The sequence below is a fragment of the Salvelinus alpinus genome, chromosome 7, assembly GCF_045679555.1.
Source record: "Salvelinus alpinus chromosome 7, SLU_Salpinus.1, whole genome shotgun sequence".
Classification (NCBI taxonomy): domain Eukaryota; kingdom Metazoa; phylum Chordata; class Actinopteri; order Salmoniformes; family Salmonidae; genus Salvelinus; species Salvelinus alpinus.
The window spans coordinates 78,836,642-78,862,153 of NC_092092.1; the positions used below are offsets into that span (position 1 = coordinate 78,836,642).

Genomic DNA, 25,512 nt, shown 5'->3' on the forward strand with positions numbered 1-25,512 from the left:
ATGTAAACATTGATCAGGTCCAGCTCCCAAGATTAATGGTGTAATCCATGGACCTTTATAGGAAGACATTTAAACATCAGTCATTGGCCGGCCATCAGTATATAGAGTGAACAGAAGAAGAGGGGAAAGGAGGGAGGAAAATGACAGAAACAGCCCCTGTTCTGAGTCGGGGGAGTGTGATTAATCCAGCTGTCCTTACCCTCCTTTTTCTTTCATACCCTCCTCTCCTCTCATCCTGTTTTTACAACCCAATCCTCTCCTCCTTACCCTCCTCTCATCCTGTTCAAACCCTCTTCTCCTCCTGTTCTTACCCTCCTCTCCTCTCATCCTGTTATTACCCTCCTCTCCTCCTGTTCATACCCTCCTCTCCTCTCATCCTGTTTTTACAATCCTTTCCTCTCCTCCTTACCCTCCTCTCCTACTGTTCTTACCCTCCTCTCCTCCTGTTCTTACCCTCCTCTCCTCCTGTTCTTACCCTCCTCTCCTCCTGTTCTTACCCTCCTCTCCTCTCTTCCTGTTATTACCCTCCTCTCCTCCTGTTCTTACCCTCCTCTCCTCCTGTTTTTATCCTCCTCTCCTCCTGTTCTTACCCTCCTCTCCTCTCTTCCTGTTCTTACCCTCCTCTCCTCTCCTCCTGTTCTTACCCTCCTCTCCTCTCCTGTTCTTACCCTCCTCTCCTCACCTACTGTTCTTACCCTCCTCTCCTCCTGTTCTTACCCTCCTCTCCTCCTGTTTTTATCCTCCTCTCCTCCTGTTCTTACCCTCCTCTCCTCTCTTCCTGTTCTTACCCTCCTCTCCTCTCCTCCTGTTCTTACCCTCCTCTCCTCTCCTGTTCTTACCCTCCTCTCCTCTCCTCCTGTTCTTACCCTCCTCTCCTCCTGTTCTTACCCTCCTTTCCTCCTATACTCACCCTCTTCTCCTCCTGTTCTTACCCTCCTCTCCTCTCCTCTTGTCCTTTCTCACCTCCTTTTACTCCATTCCTTGTCCTTCCTCTTCTACTTCCTTTCACTCCGTTCTCTCACCCCTTCTTCCCCTTCTCCCTCCCTCCTTTTCCCCTCTCCTTCCCCAAACAGGTCATTACATCTGGCTGGAGTCGTTTCCCAGCATGCCTCTCTTCCTGATACCAGACAGCCATGGTCATCTGGACCCGCCCCCTCTGTCTAGCTTCTACATGTTCTTCACTATGATCATACTACTGCAGGTAGAGAGAGTGTGTGTGTATGTGTTTGTGTTGGGAGAAACATCATGATCGGTGAACAGCCATAAAGCATTTGTGTGTCTGTGAGTTTTAGTGTGCACTCTGACTGTGACTGTTGGACAACCATCAACCCTTTTTCTTCCTTCCTTCCTTCCTTCCTTCCTTCCTTCCTTCCTTCCTTCCTTCCTTCCTTCCTTCCTTCCTTCCTTCCTTCCTTCCTTCCTTCCTTCCTTCCTTCAAACAATGGGAACTGCAGTGGTGTAAAAAGTATTACATTCTCATACTTGAGTAAAAGTAAAGATACCTTAATAGAAAATGACTTAATAGAAAATGACTTGAGTAAAAGTATTTGGTTTTAAAATGTACTTAAGGATCAAAGGTAAATGTATGAATGAGTATAAATTCCTTATATTAAGCAAACCAGACGGCACAATTTTTTAAACTTTTTTATTTACGGACAGCCAGGATCACACTCCAATACTCAGACATCATTTACAAATGAAGCATTTGTGTTTAGTGAGTACGTCAGATCAGAGGCAGTAGAGATGACCAGATTTGTTCTCTTGATAAGTGCGGTAATTAGACCCTTTTCCTGTCCTGCTAAGCATTCAAACTGTAACGAGAACTTTTGGGTGTCAGGGAAAATGTATGGAGTAGAAAGTACATTATTTTTTTTAGGAATGTAGTGGAGTAAAAGTATAAGTTGTCAAAAATATAAATACTAAAGTTAAGTACAGATACCCCCAAAAACAACTTAAGTAGTACTTTAAAGTATTTTTTACTTAGGTACATTACACCACTGGGGAAGTGTAAACAAACAACTGGAAGCGTAAAGAAACAATTGGAACTGTAAAGAAACAATGTGAACTGTAAAGAAACAATGGGAACCGTAAAGAAACAATGGGAACTGTAAACAAACAATGGGAACTGTAAAGAAACAATGGGAACTGTAAAGAAACAATGGGAACTGTAAAGAAACAATGGGAACTGTAAAGAAACAATGGGAACTGTAAAGAAACAATGGGAACTGTAAAGAAACAATGGGAACTGTAAAGAAACAATGGGAACTGTAAAGAAACAATGGGAACTGTAAAGAAACAATGGAAACTGTAAAGAAACAATGGGAACTGAAACCAGTTGAACATGCCCTGCTGTTCAAATAGCATCCGAGGACCTATCTACCCAGTTGGGACTATAAAGACATTGGTTGATTGTGATCGTCAAGGTCATAGGATGTAATTTGAGCTCTTCCACTAGTTGTCTACTTAGTTGTTTTTTTTAGGTATTTTAATGTGACTTGCTTCAGCATTGAGGTTTGTTGGTGGTCCAGTCTTTGATGGTATAAACAAATGAAGGAGTCTGCCTTTACGCATCCTCATCACAAGTTCCACAAACCCCCGCTGGCTTACCAACTTTAACCCTGGTTTCAATCTGGACTACAGTTTAGCAGGAACTGCTATGGGAATCTACCTCTCTCTTGTTATCAACCCAATGTTTCCTTATATCTCTCAGAACATTCAAATGTTTTTGAAGACTAAACAGAATGTTGTGGGGCTCTGGCCTTGAGCTAGGCCCCTGAAATGCTGATGCAGTTTTAATTAGGGGTTCTAGAACCAGTAATGAGGAAAAATGACCCTTTCTAGTTTCATCTGGTTCTGTAGTCTACTGACTGTAATCTGCTCCAGGATCTGTTTATGCTGTCTAGCCAACTCCTATGATCATTAAACATCAACAGGAGTTGGCTCTACAGTACAAACAGACATGGGCCCAGCTTATACTAACTGAGTGAATACAGTAAATATGTTTTGGCTCTCCTCTGCAGACGTCCGTCTGGCTGTCCTTGGGGAGGCTGATGACACAGAGGAAGAGGTCCTCTTCCACCAGAGACCACTCCCCTTGAGGACAGGATGGACCCTGGAAGACAACCATGACCATGACCCAGAAGTAATACAATGTTGCCATGGCGCCCAGCGACCTCACAGGAACAAGGAAGGAAGTGCCCAGGGGGAAGTAGCATTCAGCAGTCCACTGGTGAGTTTATAGCTTTATGATAACAATAACAACAACAACAATAGAAACAATGTATTTGTTAGGCTGAGTACCCAATGTATCCATACCGCTCAAGCAAGAAAGTTTTGAATGGTAAAATGCTTAAAATAACATGACCTAAAACACAGCATATAATGTTTTTATGACTCTGTGGTCAGTGGGTGCGTGGGTGGGTGTGTCCCTTTGCCGTATCTGAGGTTGCACATATGGTCATGCTGAGCAACATGACGCCATAGGCTACTGATATCACATCAACATCACATCACATCACATCAACATCACATCAACATCACATCAACATCACATCAACATCACACTACATCACATCACATCACCATCACACTACATCACATCAACATCACACTACATCAACATCACATCAACATCACATCAACATCACATCAACATCACATCAACATCACACTACATCACATCAACATCACACTACATCACATCAACATCACACTACATCACATCAACATCACATTACATCACATCAACATCACACTACATCACATCAACATCACACTACATCACATCAACATCACATCAACATCACACTACATCACATCAACATCACATCAACATCATACTACATCACACTACATCACATCAACATCACATCACCATCACATCAACATCAACATCACATCAACATCACATTACATCACATCAACATCACACTACATCAAATCAACATCACACTACATCAACATCACATCAACATCACATCAACATCACACTACATCACATCAACATCACACTACATCACATCAACATCACACTACATCACATCAACATCACATCAACATCACACTACATCACATCAACATCACATTACATCACATCAACATCACATCAACATCACATCAACATCACACTACATCACATCAACATCACATCAACATCACACTACATCACACTACATCACATCAACATCACATCAACATCACATCAACATCACACTACGTCACATCAACATCACATCAACATCATACTACATCACACTACATCACATCAACATCAACATCACATCAACATCACATTACATCACATCAACATCACATCAGCATCACACAACATCACATCAACATCACATCAACATCAACATCAACATCACACTACATCACATCAACATCACACTACATCACATCAACATCACACTACATCACATCAACATCACATCAACATCACATCAACATCACATCAACATCACATCAACATCACACTACATCACATCAACATCACACTACATCACATCAACATCACATCAACATCACATCAACATTACATCACATCAACATCACACTACATCAACATCACATCAACATCACATTACATCACATTAACATCACACTACATCACATCAACATCACATTACATCACATCAACATCACACTACATCACATCAACATCACACTACATCACATCAACATCACACTACATCACATCAACATCACACTACATCACATCAACATCACACTACATCACATCAACATCACACTACATCACATCAACATCACATCAACATCACACTACATCACATCAACATCAACATCACACTACATCAACATCACATCAACATCACATCAACATCACATTACATCACATTAACATCACACTACATCACATCAACATCACATTACATCACATCAACATCACACTACATCACATCAACATCACACTACATCAACATCACATCAACATCACATTACATCACATCAACATCACATTACATCACATCAACATCACACTACATCAACATCACATCAACATCACATCAACATCACATTACATCACATCAACATCACACTACATCACATCAACATCACATTACATCACATCAACATCACACTACATCACATCAACATCACACTACATCACATCAACATCACACTACATCACATCAACATCACACTACATCACATCAACATCACATCAACATCATACTACATCACACTACATCACATCAACATCACATCACCATCACATCAACATCAACATCACATCAACATCACATTACATCACATCAACATCACACTACATCAAATCAACATCACACTACATCAACATCACATCAACATCACATCAACATCACACTACATCACATCAACATCACACTACATCACATCAACATCACACTACATCACATCAACATCACATCAACATCACACTACATCACATCAACATCACATTACATCACATCAACATCACATCAACATCACATCAACATCACACTACATCACATCAACATCACATCAACATCACACTACATCACACTACATCACATCAACATCACATCAACATCATACTACATCACACTACATCACATCAACATCAACATCACATCAACATCACATTACATCACATCAACATCACATCAGCATCACACAACATCACATCAACATCACATCAACATCAACATCAACATCACACTACATCACATCAACATCACACTACATCACATCAACATCACACTACATCACATCAACATCACATCAACATCACATCAACATCACATCAACATCACATCAACATCACACTACATCACATCAACATCACACTACATCACATCAACATCACATCAACATCACATCAACATTACATCACATCAACATCACACTACATCAACATCACATCAACATCACATTACATCACATCAACATCACACTACATCACATCAACATCACACTACATCACACTACATCACATCAACATCACATTACATCACATCAACATCACACTACATCACATCAACATCACACTACATCACATCAACATCACACTACATCACATCAACATCACACTACATCACATCAACATCACATCAACATCATACTACATCACACTACATCACATCAACATCACATCACCATCACATCAACATCAACATCACATCAACATCACATTACATCACATCAACATCACACTACATCAAATCAACATCACACTACATCAACATCACATCAACATCACATCAACATCACACTACATCACATCAACATCACACTACATCACATCAACATCACACTACATCACATCAACATCACATCAACATCACACTACATCACATCAACATCACATTACATCACATCAACATCACACTACATCACATCAACATCACACTACATCACATCAACATCACATCAACATCACACTACATCACATCAACATCACATTACATCACATCAACATCACATCAACATCACATCAACATCACACTACGTCACATCAACATCACATCAACATCATACTACATCACACTACATCACATCAACATCAACATCACATCAACATCACATTACATCACATCAACATCACATCAGCATCACACAACATCACATCAACATCACATCAACATCAACATCAACATCACACTACATCACATCAACATCACACTACATCACATCAACATCACACTACATCACATCAACATCACATCAACATCACATCAACATCACATCAACATCACATCAACATCACACTACATCACATCAACATCACACTACATCACATCAACATCACATCAACATCACATCAACATTACATCACATCAACATCACACTACATCAACATCACATCAACATCACATTACATCACATCAACATCACACTACATCACATCAACATCACACTACATCAACATCACATCAACATCACATTACATCACATTAACATCACACTACATCACATCAACATCACATTACATCACATCAACATCACACTACATCACATCAACATCACACTACATCACATCAACATCACACTACATCACATCAACATCACACTACATCACATCAACATCACACTACATCACATCAACATCACACTACATCACATCAACATCACATCAACATCACACTACATCACATCAACATCAACATCACACTACATCAACATCACATCAACATCACATCAACATCACATTACATCACATTAACATCACACTACATCACATCAACATCACATTACATCACATCAACATCACACTACATCACATCAACATCACACTACATCAACATCACATCAACATCACATTACATCACATCAACATCACATTACATCACATCAACATCACACTACATCAACATCACATCAACATCACATCAACATCACATTACATCACATCAACATCACACTACATCACATCAACATCACATTACATCACATCAACATCACACTACATCACATCAACATCACACTACATCACATCAACATCACACTACATCACATCAACATCACACTACATCACATCAACATCACATCAACATCATACTACATCACACTACATCACATCAACATCACATCACCATCACATCAACATCAACATCACATCAACATCACATTACATCACATCAACATCACACTACATCAAATCAACATCACACTACATCAACATCACATCAACATCACATCAACATCACACTACATCACATCAACATCACACTACATCACATCAACATCACATCAACATCACACTACATCACATCAACATCACATTACATCACATCAACATCACATCAACATCACATCAACATCACACTACATCACATCAACATCACATCAACATCACACTACATCACACTACATCACATCAACATCACATCAACATCATACTACATCACACTACATCACATCAACATCAACATCACATCAACATCACATTACATCACATCAACATCACATCAGCATCACACAACATCACATCAACATCACATCAACATCAACATCAACATCACACTACATCACATCAACATCACACTACATCACATCAACATCACACTACATCACATCAACATCACATCAACATCACATCAACATCACATCAACATCACATCAACATCACACTACATCACATCAACATCACACTACATCACATCAACATCACATCAACATCACATCAACATTACATCACATCAACATCACACTACATCAACATCACATCAACATCACATTACATCACATCAACATCACACTACATCACATCAACATCACACTACATCACACTACATCACATCAACATCACATTACATCACATCAACATCACACTACATCACATCAACATCACACTACATCACATCAACATCACACTACATCACATCAACATCACACTACATCACATCAACATCACATCAACATCATACTACATCACACTACATCACATCAACATCACATCACCATCACATCAACATCAACATCACATCAACATCACATTACATCACATCAACATCACACTACATCAAATCAACATCACACTACATCAACATCACATCAACATCACATCAACATCACACTACATCACATCAACATCACACTACATCACATCAACATCACACTACATCACATCAACATCACATCAACATCACACTACATCACATCAACATCACATTACATCACATCAACATCACATCAACATCACATCAACATCACACTACATCACATCAACATCACATCAACATCACACTACATCACACTACATCACATCAACATCACATCAACATCACATCAACATCACATCAACATCACACTACGTCACATCAACATCACATCAACATCATACTACATCACACTACATCACATCAACATCAACATCACATCAACATCACATTACATCACATCAACATCACATCAGCATCACACAACATCACATCAACATCACATCAACATCAACATCAACATCACACTACATCACATCAACATCACACTACATCACATCAACATCACACTACATCACATCAACATCACATCAACATCACATCAACATCACATCAACATCACATCAACATCACACTACATCACATCAACATCACACTACATCACATCAACATCACATCAACATCACATCAACATTACATCACATCAACATCACACTACATCAACATCACATCAACATCACATTACATCACATCAACATCACACTACATCACATCAACATCACACTACATCAACATCACATCAACATCACATTACATCACATTAACATCACACTACATCACATCAACATCACATTACATCACATCAACATCACACTACATCACATCAACATCACACTACATCACATCAACATCACACTACATCACATCAACATCACACTACATCACATCAACATCACACTACATCACATCAACATCACACTACATCACATCAACATCACATCAACATCACACTACATCACATCAACATCAACATCACACTACATCAACATCACATCAACATCACATCAACATCACATTACATCACATTAACATCACACTACATCACATCAACATCACATTACATCACATCAACATCACACTACATCACATCAACATCACACTACATCAACATCACATCAACATCACATTACATCACATCAACATCACATTACATCACATCAACATCACACTACATCAACATCACATCAACATCACATCAACATCACATTACATCACATCAACATCACACTACATCACATCAACATCACATTACATCACATCAACATCACACTACATCACATCAACATCACACTACATCACATCAACATCACACTACATCACATCAACATCACACTACATCACATCAACATCACATCAACATCATACTACATCACACTACATCACATCAACATCACATCACCATCACATCAACATCAACATCACATCAACATCACATTACATCACATCAACATCACACTACATCAAATCAACATCACACTACATCAACATCACATCAACATCACATCAACATCACACTACATCACATCAACATCACACTACATCACATCAACATCACACTACATCACATCAACATCACATCAACATCACACTACATCACATCAACATCACATTACATCACATCAACATCACATCAACATCACATCAACATCACACTACATCACATCAACATCACATCAACATCACACTACATCACACTACATCACATCAACATCACATCAACATCATACTACATCACACTACATCACATCAACATCAACATCACATCAACATCACATTACATCACATCAACATCACATCAGCATCACACAACATCACATCAACATCACATCAACATCAACATCAACATCACACTACATCACATCAACATCACACTACATCACATCAACATCACACTACATCACATCAACATCACATCAACATCACATCAACATCACATCAACATCACATCAACATCACACTACATCACATCAACATCACACTACATCACATCAACATCACATCAACATCACATCAACATTACATCACATCAACATCACACTACATCAACATCACATCAACATCACATTACATCACATCAACATCACACTACATCACATCAACATCACACTACATCAACATCACATCAACATCACATTACATCACATTAACATCACACTACATCACATCAACATCACATTACATCACATCAACATCACACTACATCACATCAACATCACACTACATCACATCAACATCACACTACATCACATCAACATCACACTACATCACATCAACATCACATCAACATCACACTACATCACATCAACATCAACATCACACTACATCAACATCACATCAACATCACATCAACATCACATTACATCACATTAACATCACACTACATCACATCAACATCACATTACATCACATCAACATCACACTACATCACATCAACATCACACTACATCAACATCACATCAACATCACATTACATCACATCAACATCACATTACATCACATCAACATCACACTACATCAACATCACATCAACATCACATCAACATCACATTACATCACATTAACATCACACTACATCACATCAACATCACATTACATCACATCAACATCACACTACATCACATCAACATCACACTACATCACATCAACATCACACTACATCACATCAACATCACACTACATCACATCAACATCACACTACATCACATCAACATCACACTACATCACATCAACATCACATCAACATCATACTACATCACACTACATCACATCAACATCAACATCACATCAACATCACATTACATCACATCAACATCACATCAGCATCACACAACATCACATCAACATCACATCAACATCAACATCAACATCACACTACATCACATCAACATCACACTACATCACATCAACATCACACTACATCACATCAACATCACATCAACATCACATCAACATCACATCAACATCACATCAACATCACACTACATCACATCAACATCACACTACATCACATCAACATCACATCAACATCACATCAACATTACATCACATCAACATCACACTACATCAACATCACATCAACATCACATTACATCACATCAACATCACACTACATCACATCAACATCACACTACATCACACTACATCACATCAACATCACATTACATCACATCAACATCACACTACATCACATCAACATCACACTACATCACATCAACATCACACTACATCACATCAACATCACACTACATCACATCAACATCACATCAACATCATACTACATCACACTACATCACATCAACATCACATCACCATCACATCAACATCAACATCACATCAACATCACATTACATCACATCAACATCACACTACATCAAATCAACATCACACTACATCAACATCACATCAACATCACATCAACATCACACTACATCACATCAACATCACACTACATCACATCAACATCACACTACATCACATCAACATCACATCAACATCACACTACATCACATCAACATCACATTACATCACATCAACATCACATCAACATCACATCAACATCACACTACATCACATCAACATCACATCAACATCACACTACATCACACTACATCACATCAACATCACATCAACATCACATCAACATCACATCAACATCACACTACGTCACATCAACATCACATCAACATCATACTACATCACACTACATCACATCAACATCAACATCACATCAACATCACATTACATCACATCAACATCACATCAGCATCACACAACATCACATCAACATCACATCAACATCAACATCAACATCACACTACATCACATCAACATCACACTACATCACATCAACATCACACTACATCACATCAACATCACATCAACATCACATCAACATCACACTACATCACATCAACATCACATCAACATCACATCAACATTACATCACATCAACATCACACTACATCAACATCACATCAACATCACATTACATCACATCAACATCACACTACATCACATCAACATCACACTACATCAACATCACATCAACATCACATTACATCACATTAACATCACACTACATCACATCAACATCACATTACATCACATCAACATCACACTACATCACATCAACATCACACTACATCACATCAACATCACACTACATCACATCAACATCACACTACATCACATCAACATCACACTACATCACATCAACATCACACTACATCACATCAACATCACATCAACATCACACTACATCACATCAACATCAACATCACACTACATCAACATCACATCAACATCACATCAACATCACATTACATCACATTAACATCACACTACATCACATCAACATCACATTACATCACATCAACATCACACTACATCACATCAACATCACACTACATCAACATCACATCAACATCACATTACATCACATCAACATCACATTACATCACATCAACATCACACTACATCAACATCACATCAACATCACATCAACATCACATTACATCACATCAACATCACACTACATCACATCAACATCACATTACATCACATCAACATCACACTACATCACATCAACATCACACTACATCACATCAACATCACACTACATCACATCAACATCACACTACATCACATCAACATCACATCAACATCATACTACATCACACTACATCACATCAACATCACATCACCATCACATCAACATCAACATCACATCAACATCACATTACATCACATCAACATCACACTACATCAAATCAACATCACACTACATCAACATCACATCAACATCACATCAACATCACACTACATCACATCAACATCACACTACATCACATCAACATCACACTACATCACATCAACATCACATCAACATCACACTACATCACATCAACATCACATTACATCACATCAACATCACATCAACATCACATCAACATCACACTACATCACATCAACATCACATCAACATCACACTACATCACACTACATCACATCAACATCACATCAACATCATACTACATCACACTACATCACATCAACATCAACATCACATCAACATCACATTACATCACATCAACATCACATCAGCATCACACAACATCACATCAACATCACATCAACATCAACATCAACATCACACTACATCACATCAACATCACACTACATCACATCAACATCACACTACATCACATCAACATCACATCAACATCACATCAACATCACATCAACATCACATCAACATCACACTACATCACATCAACATCACACTACATCACATCAACATCACATCAACATCACATCAACATTACATCACATCAACATCACACTACATCAACATCACATCAACATCACATTACATCACATCAACATCACACTACATCACATCAACATCACACTACATCACACTACATCACATCAACATCACATTACATCACATCAACATCACACTACATCACATCAACATCACACTACATCACATCAACATCACACTACATCACATCAACATCACACTACATCACATCAACATCACATCAACATCATACTACATCACACTACACTACATCAACATCACATCACCATCACATCAACATCAACATCACATCAACATCACATTACATCACATCAACATCACACTACATCAAATCAACATCACACTACATCAACATCACATCAACATCACATCAACATCACACTACATCACATCAACATCACACTACATCACATCAACATCACACTACATCACATCAACATCACATCAACATCACACTACATCACATCAACATCACATTACATCACATCAACATCACATCAACATCACATCAACATCACACTACATCACATCAACATCACATCAACATCACACTACATCACACTACATCACATCAACATCACATCAACATCACATCAACATCACATCAACATCACACTACGTCACATCAACATCACATCAACATCATACTACATCACACTACATCACATCAACATCAACATCACATCAACATCACATTACATCACATCAACATCACATCAGCATCACACAACATCACATCAACATCACATCAACATCAACATCAACATCACACTACATCACATCAACATCACACTACATCACATCAACATCACACTACATCACATCAACATCACATCAACATCACATCAACATCACATCAACATCACATCAACATCACACTACATCACATCAACATCACACTACATCACATCAACATCACATCAACATCACATCAACATTACATCACATCAACATCACACTACATCAACATCACATCAACATCACATTACATCACATCAACATCACACTACATCACATCAACATCACACTACATCAACATCACATCAACATCACATTACATCACATTAACATCACACTACATCACATCAACATCACATTACATCACATCAACATCACACTACATCACATCAACATCACACTACATCACATCAACATCACACTACATCACATCAACATCACACTACATCACATCAACATCACACTACATCACATCAACATCACACTACATCACATCAACATCACATCAACATCACACTACATCACATCAACATCAACATCACACTACATCAACATCACATCAACATCACATCAACATCACATTACATCACATTAACATCACACTACATCACATCAACATCACATTACATCACATCAACATCACACTACATCACATCAACATCACACTACATCAACATCACATCAACATCACATTACATCACATCAACATCACATTACATCACATCAACATCACACTACATCAACATCACATCAACATCACATCAACATCACATTACATCACATCAACATCACACTACATCACATCAACATCACATTACATCACATCAACATCACACTACATCACATCAACATCACACTACATCACATCAACATCACACTACATCACATCAACATCACACTACATCACATCAACATCACATCAACATCATACTACATCACACTACATCACATCAACATCACATCACCATCACATCAACATCAACATCACATCAACATCACATTACATCACATCAACATCACACTACATCAAATCAACATCACACTACATCAACATCACATCAACATCACATCAACATCACACTACATCACATCAACATCACACTACATCACATCAACATCACACTACATCACATCAACATCACATCAACATCACACTACATCACATCAACATCACATTACATCACATCAACATCACATCAACATCACATCAACATCACACTACATCACATCAACATCACATCAACATCACACTACATCACACTACATCACATCAACATCACATCAACATCATACTACATCACACTACATCACATCAACATCAACATCACATCAACATCACATTACATCACATCAACATCACATCAGCATCACACAACATCACATCAACATCACATCAACATCAACATCAACATCACACTACATCACATCAACATCACACTACATCACATCAACATCACACTACATCACATCAACATCACATCAACATCACATCAACATCACATCAACATCACATCAACATCACACTACATCACATCAACATCACACTACATCACATCAACATCACATCAACATCACATCAACATTACATCACATCAACATCACACTACATCAACATCACATCAACATCACATTACATCACATCAACATCACACTACATCACATCAACATCACACTACATCAACATCACATCAACATCACATTACATCACATTAACATCACACTACATCACATCAACATCACATTACATCACATCAACATCACACTACATCACATCAACATCACACTACATCACATCAACATCACACTACATCACATCAACATCACACTACATCACATCAACATCACATCAACATCACACTACATCACATCAACATCAACATCACACTACATCAACATCACATCAACATCACATCAACATCACATTACATCACATTAACATCACACTACATCACATCAACATCACATTACATCACATCAACATCACACTACATCACATCAACATCACACTACATCAACATCACATCAACATCACATTACATCACATCAACATCACATTACATCACATCAACATCACACTACATCAACATCACATCAACATCACATCAACATCACATTACATCACATTAACATCACACTACATCACATCAACATCACATTACATCACATCAACATCACACTACATCACATCAACATCACACTACATCACATCAACATCACACTACATCACATCAACATCACACTACATCACATCAACATCACACTACATCACATCAACATCACACTACATCACATCAACATCACATCAACATCACATCAACATTACATCACATCAACATCACACTACATCACATCAACATCACACTACATCAACATCACATCAACATCACATTACATCACATCAACATCACACTACATCACATCAACATCACACTACATCAACATCACATCACATCAACATCACATTACATCACATTAACATCACACTACATCACATCAACATCACATTACATCACATCAACATCACACTACATCACATCAACATCACACTACATCAACATCACATCAACATCACATTACATCACATCAACATCACATTACATCACATCAACATCACACTACATCAACATCACATCAACATCACATCAACATCACATTACATCACATTAACATCACACTACATCACATCAACATCACATTACATCACATCAACATCACACTACATCACATCAACATCACACTACATCACATCAACATCACACTACATCACATCAACATCACACTACATCACATCAACATCACACTACATCACATCAACATCACACTACATCACATCAACATCACATCAACATCACATCAACATTACATCACATCAACATCACACTACATCACATCAACATCACACTACATCAACATCACATCAACATCACATTACATCACATCAACATCACACTACATCACATCAACATCACACTACATCAACATCACATCAACATCACATCAACATCACATTACATCACATTAACATCACACTACATCACATCAACATCACATTACATCACATCAACATCACACTACATCACATCAACATCACACTACATCACATCAACATCACACTACATCACATCAACATCACACTACATCACATCAACATCACACTACATCACATCAACATCACACTACATCACATCAACATCACATCAACATCACACTACATCACATCAACATCAACATCACACTACATCAACATCACATCAACATCACATCAACATCACATTACATCACATTAACATCACACTACATCACATCAACATCACATTACATCACATCAACATCACACTACATCACATCAACATCACACTACATCAACATCACATCAACATCACATTACATCACATCAACATCACACTACATCACATCAACATCACACTACATCAACATCACATCAACATCACATCAACATCACATTACATCACATTAACATCACACTACATCACATCAACATTACATTACATCACATCAACATCACACTACATCACATCAACATCACACTACATCACATCAACATCACACTACATCACATCAACATCACACTATATCACATCAACATCACATCAACATCACATCAACATCAACATCACATTACATCACATCAACATCACACTACATAACATCACACTACATCAACATCACATCAACATCACATCAACATCACACTACATCACATCAACATCACACTACATCACATCAACATCACACTACATCACATCAACATCACATCAACATCACATCAACATCACATCAACATCACACTACATCACATCAACATCAAACTACATCAACATCACATCAACATCACATCAAATCAACATCACACTACATCACATCAACATCACACTACATCACATCAACATCACACTACATCACATCAACATCACACTACATCATATCAACATCACACTACATCACATCAACATCACACTACATCACATCAACATCATATTACATCACATCAACATCACATCAACATCACATCAACATCACACTACATCACATCAACATCACACTACATCACACTACATCACATCAACATCAACATCACATCAACATCACATCAACATCACACTACATCACATCAACATCACATCAACATCATACTACATCACACTACATCACATCAACATCAACATCACATCAACATCACATCCACATAACATTACATCACATCAACATCACATCAACATCACACTACATCACATCAACATCACATCAACATCAACATCACACTACATCACATCAACATCACATCAACATCACACTACATCACATCAACATCACATCAACATCACACTACATCACATCAACATCACATTACATCACATCAACATCACACTACATCACATCAACATCACATCAACATCACATCAACATCACATCAACATTACATCACATCAACATCACACTACATCAACATCACATCAACATCACATTACATCACATCAACATCAACCTACATCACATCAACATCAACATCACATTACATCACATCAACATCACACTACATCACATCAACATCACACTACATCAACATCACATCAACATCACATCAACATCAACATCACATCAACATCACATCAACATCACACTACATCACATCAACATCACACTACATCACATCAACATCACACTACATCACATCAACATCACATCAACATCATACTACATCACACTACATCACATCAACATCACATCATCATCACATCAACATCACATCAACATCACACTACATCACATCAACATCACACTACATCAACATCACATCAACATCACATCACACTACATCACATCAACATCACACTACATCACATCAACATCACACTACATCACATCAACATCACACTACATCACATCAACATCACACTACATCACATCAACATCACACTACATCACATCAACATCACATTACATCACATCAACATCACATCACATCAACATCACACTACATCACATCAACATCACATCAACATCACACTACATCACACTACATCACATCAACATCAACATCACATTAACATCACATTAACATCACACTACATCACATCAACATCACATCAACATCATACTACATCACACTATATCACATCAACATTAACATCACATCAACATCACATCCACATCACATTACATCACATCAACATCACATCAACATCACACTACATCACATCAACATCACATCAACATCAACATCACACTACATCACATCAACATCACACTACATCACATCAACATCACATCAACATCACACTACATCACATCAACATCACATTACATCACATCAACATCACACTACATCACATCAACATCACATCAACATCACATCAACATCACATCAACATTACATCACATCAACATCACACTACATCAACATCACATCAACATCACATTACATCACATCAACATCACACTACATCACATCAACATCACACTACATCAACATCACATCAACATCACATCAACATCACATTACATCACATTAACATCACACTACATCACATCAACATCACACTACATCACATCAACATCATATCAACATCACACTACATCACCATCACATCAACATCAACATGACATTACATCACATCAACATCACACTACATCACATCAACATCACATTACATCACATTAACATCACACTACATCACATCAACATCACACTACATCACATCAACATCACATTACATCACATCAACATCACACTACATCACATCAACATCACATTACATCACATCAACATCACATTACATCACATCAACATCACACTACATCACATCAACATCACACTACATCACATCAACATCACACTACATCACATCAACATCACACTACATCACATCAACATCACATTACATCACATCAACATCACAATACATCACATCAACATCACATCAACATCACATCAACATTACATCACATCAACAACACATCAACATCACATTACATCACATCAACATCAACATCACATTACATCACATCAACATCACATCAACATCACATTACATCACATCAACATCAACATCAACATCACATTACATCACATCAACATCACATCACATCAACATCAACATCACATTACATCACATCAACATCACATCAACATCAAATCAACATTACATCACATCAACATCATATCAACATCACATCAACATCACATTAACATTACATCACATCAACATCACATCAACATCAAATCAGCATTACATCACATCAACATCACACTACATCAACATCACATCAACATCACATTACATCACATCAACATCACACTACATCACATCAACATCACACTATATCACATCAACATCACATCAACATCACACTACATCACATCAACATCAACATCACATTACATCACATCAACATCACACTACATCACATCAACATCACACTACATCAACATCACATCAACATCACATCAACATCAACATCACATCAACATCACATCAACATCACATCAACATCACACTACATCACATCAACATCACACTACATCACATCAACATCACATCAACATCATACTACATCACACTACATCACATCAACATCACATCATCATCACATCAACATCACATCAACATCACACTACATCACATCAACATCACACTACATCAACATCACATCAACATCACAGCAAATCAACATCACACTACATCACATCAACATCACACTACATCACATCAACATCACACTACATCACATCAACATCACACTACATCACATCAACATCACACTACATCACATCAACATCACATTACATCACATCAACATCACATCAACATCACACTACATCACATCAACATCACATCAACATCACACTACATCACACTACATCACATCAACATCACATCAACATCACATCAACATCACACTACATCACATCAACATCACATCAACATCATACTACATCACACTACATCACATCATCATCAACATCACATCAACATCACATCCACATCACATTACATCACATCAACATCACATCAACATCACACTACATCACATCAACATCACATCAACATCAACATCACACTACATCACATCAACATCACATCAACATCACACTACATCACATCAACATCACATCAACATCACACTACATCACATCAGCATCACATTACATCACATCAACATCACACTACATCACATCAACATCACATCAACATCACATCAACATTACATCGCATCAACATCACACTACATCAACATCACATCAACATCACATTACATCACATCAACATCACACTACATCACATCAACATCACACTACATCAACATCACATTACATCACATTAACATCACAATACATCACATCAACATCACATTACATCACATCAACATCACACTACATCACATCAACATCACATCAACATCACACTACATCACATCAACATCACACTACATCACATCAACATCACATCAACATCACATCAACATTACATCACATCAACATCACACTACATCAACATCACATCAACATCACATTACATCACATCAACATCACACTACATCACATCAACATCACACTACATCAACATCACATCAACATCACATTACATCACATTAACATCACACTACATCACATCAACATCACATTACATCACATCAACATCACACTACATCACATCAACATCACACTACATCACATCAACATCACACTACATCACATCAACATCACACTACATCACATCAACATCACATCAACATCACACTACATCACATCAACATCAACATCACACTACATCAACATCACATCAACATCACATCAACATCACATTACATCACATTAACATCACACTACATCACATCAACATCACATTACATCACATCAACATCACACTACATCACATCAACATCACACTACATCAACATCACATCAACATCACATTACATCACATCAACATCACATTACATCACATCAACATCACACTACATCAACATCACATCAACATCACATCAACATCACATTACATCACATTAACATCACACTACATCACATCAACATCACATTACATCACATCAACATCACACTACATCACATCAACATCACACTACATCACATCAACATCACACTACATCACATCAACATCACACTACATCACATCAACATCACACTACATCACATCAACATCACACTACATCACATCAACATCACATCAACATCACATACATCACATCAACATCACACTACATCACATCAACATCACACTACATCACATCAACATCACATTACATCACATCAACATCACACTACATCACATCAACATCACACTACATCAACATCACATCAACATCACATCAACATCACATTACATCACATTAACATCACACTACATCACATCAACATCACATTACATCACATCAACATCACACTACATCACATCAACATCACACTACATCACATCAACATCACACTACATCACATCAACATCACACTACATCACATCAACATCACATCAACATCATACTACATCACACTACATCACATCAACATCACATCATCATCACATCAACATCACATCAACATCACACTACATCACATCAACATCACACTACATCAACATCACATCAACATCACATCACACTACATCACATCAACATCACACTACATCACATCAACATCACACTACATCACATCAACATCACACTACATCACATCAACATCACACTACATCACATCAACATCACACTACATCACATCAACATCACATTACATCACATCAACATCACATCACATCAACATCACACTACATCACATCAACATCACATCAACATCACACTACATCACACTACATCACATCAACATCAACATCACATTAACATCACATTAACATCACACTACATCACATCAACATCACATCAACATCATACTACATCACACTATATCACATCAACATTAACATCACATCAACATCACATCCACATCACATTACATCACATCAACATCACATCAACATCACACTACATCACATCAACATCACATCAACATCAACATCACACTACATCACATCAACATCACACTACATCACATCAACATCACATCAACATCACACTACATCACATCAACATCACATTACATCACATCAACATCACACTACATCACATCAACATCACATCAACATCACATCAACATCACATCAACATTACATCACATCAACATCACACTACATCAACATCACATCAACATCACATTACATCACATCAACATCACACTACATCACATCAACATCACACTACATCAACATCACATCAACATCACATCAACATCACATTACATCACATTAACATCACACTACATCACATCAACATCACACTACATCACATCAACATCATATCAACATCACACTACATCACCATCACATCAACATCAACATGACATTACATCACATCAACATCACACTACATCACATCAACATCACATTACATCACATTAACATCACACTACATCACATCAACATCACACTACATCACATCAACATCACATTACATCACATCAACATCACACTACATCACATCAACATCACATTACATCACATCAACATCACATTACATCACATCAACATCACACTACATCACATCAACATCACACTACATCACATCAACATCACACTACATCACATCAACATCACACTACATCACATCAACATCACATTACATCACATCAACATCACAATACATCACATCAACATCACATCAACATCACATCAACATTACATCACATCAACAACACATCAACATCACATTACATCACATCAACATCAACATCACATTACATCACATCAACATCACATCAACATCACATTACATCACATCAACATCAACATCAACATCACATTACATCACATCAACATCACATCACATCAACATCAACATCACATTACATCACATCAACATCACATCAACATCAAATCAACATTACATCACATCAACATCATATCAACATCACATCAACATCACATTAACATTACATCACATCAACATCACATCAACATCAAATCAGCATTACATCACATCAACATCACACTACATCAACATCACATCAACATCACATTACATCACATCAACATCACACTACATCACATCAACATCACACTATATCACATCAACATCACATCAACATCACACTACATCACATCAACATCAACATCACATTACATCACATCAACATCACACTACATCACATCAACATCACACTACATCAACATCACATCAACATCACATCAACATCAACATCACATCAACATCACATCAACATCACATCAACATCACACTACATCACATCAACATCACACTACATCACATCAACATCACATCAACATCATACTACATCACACTACATCACATCAACATCACATCATCATCACATCAACATCACATCAACATCACACTACATCACATCAACATCACACTACATCAACATCACATCAACATCACAGCAAATCAACATCACACTACATCACATCAACATCACACTACATCACATCAACATCACACTACATCACATCAACATCACACTACATCACATCAACATCACACTACATCACATCAACATCACATTACATCACATCAACATCACATCAACATCACACTACATCACATCAACATCACATCAACATCACACTACATCACACTACATCACATCAACATCAACATCACATCAACATCACATCAACATCACACTACATCACATCAACATCACATCAACATCATACTACATCACACTACATCACATCATCATCAACATCACATCAACATCACATCCACATCACATTACATCACATCAACATCACATCAACATCACACTACATCACATCAACATCACATCAACATCAACATCACACTACATCACATCAACATCACATCAACATCACACTACATCACATCAACATCACATCAACATCACACTACATCACATCAGCATCACATTACATCACA

General features: G+C 37.3%; 1 pseudogene; it reads left to right on the forward strand.

Annotated features, from left to right (window-relative positions):
• LOC139581942 (phospholipid-transporting ATPase VB-like) overlaps positions 1 to 25,512 on the forward strand; it is a 152,872-nt pseudogene that overhangs the window by 3,760 nt on the left and 123,600 nt on the right.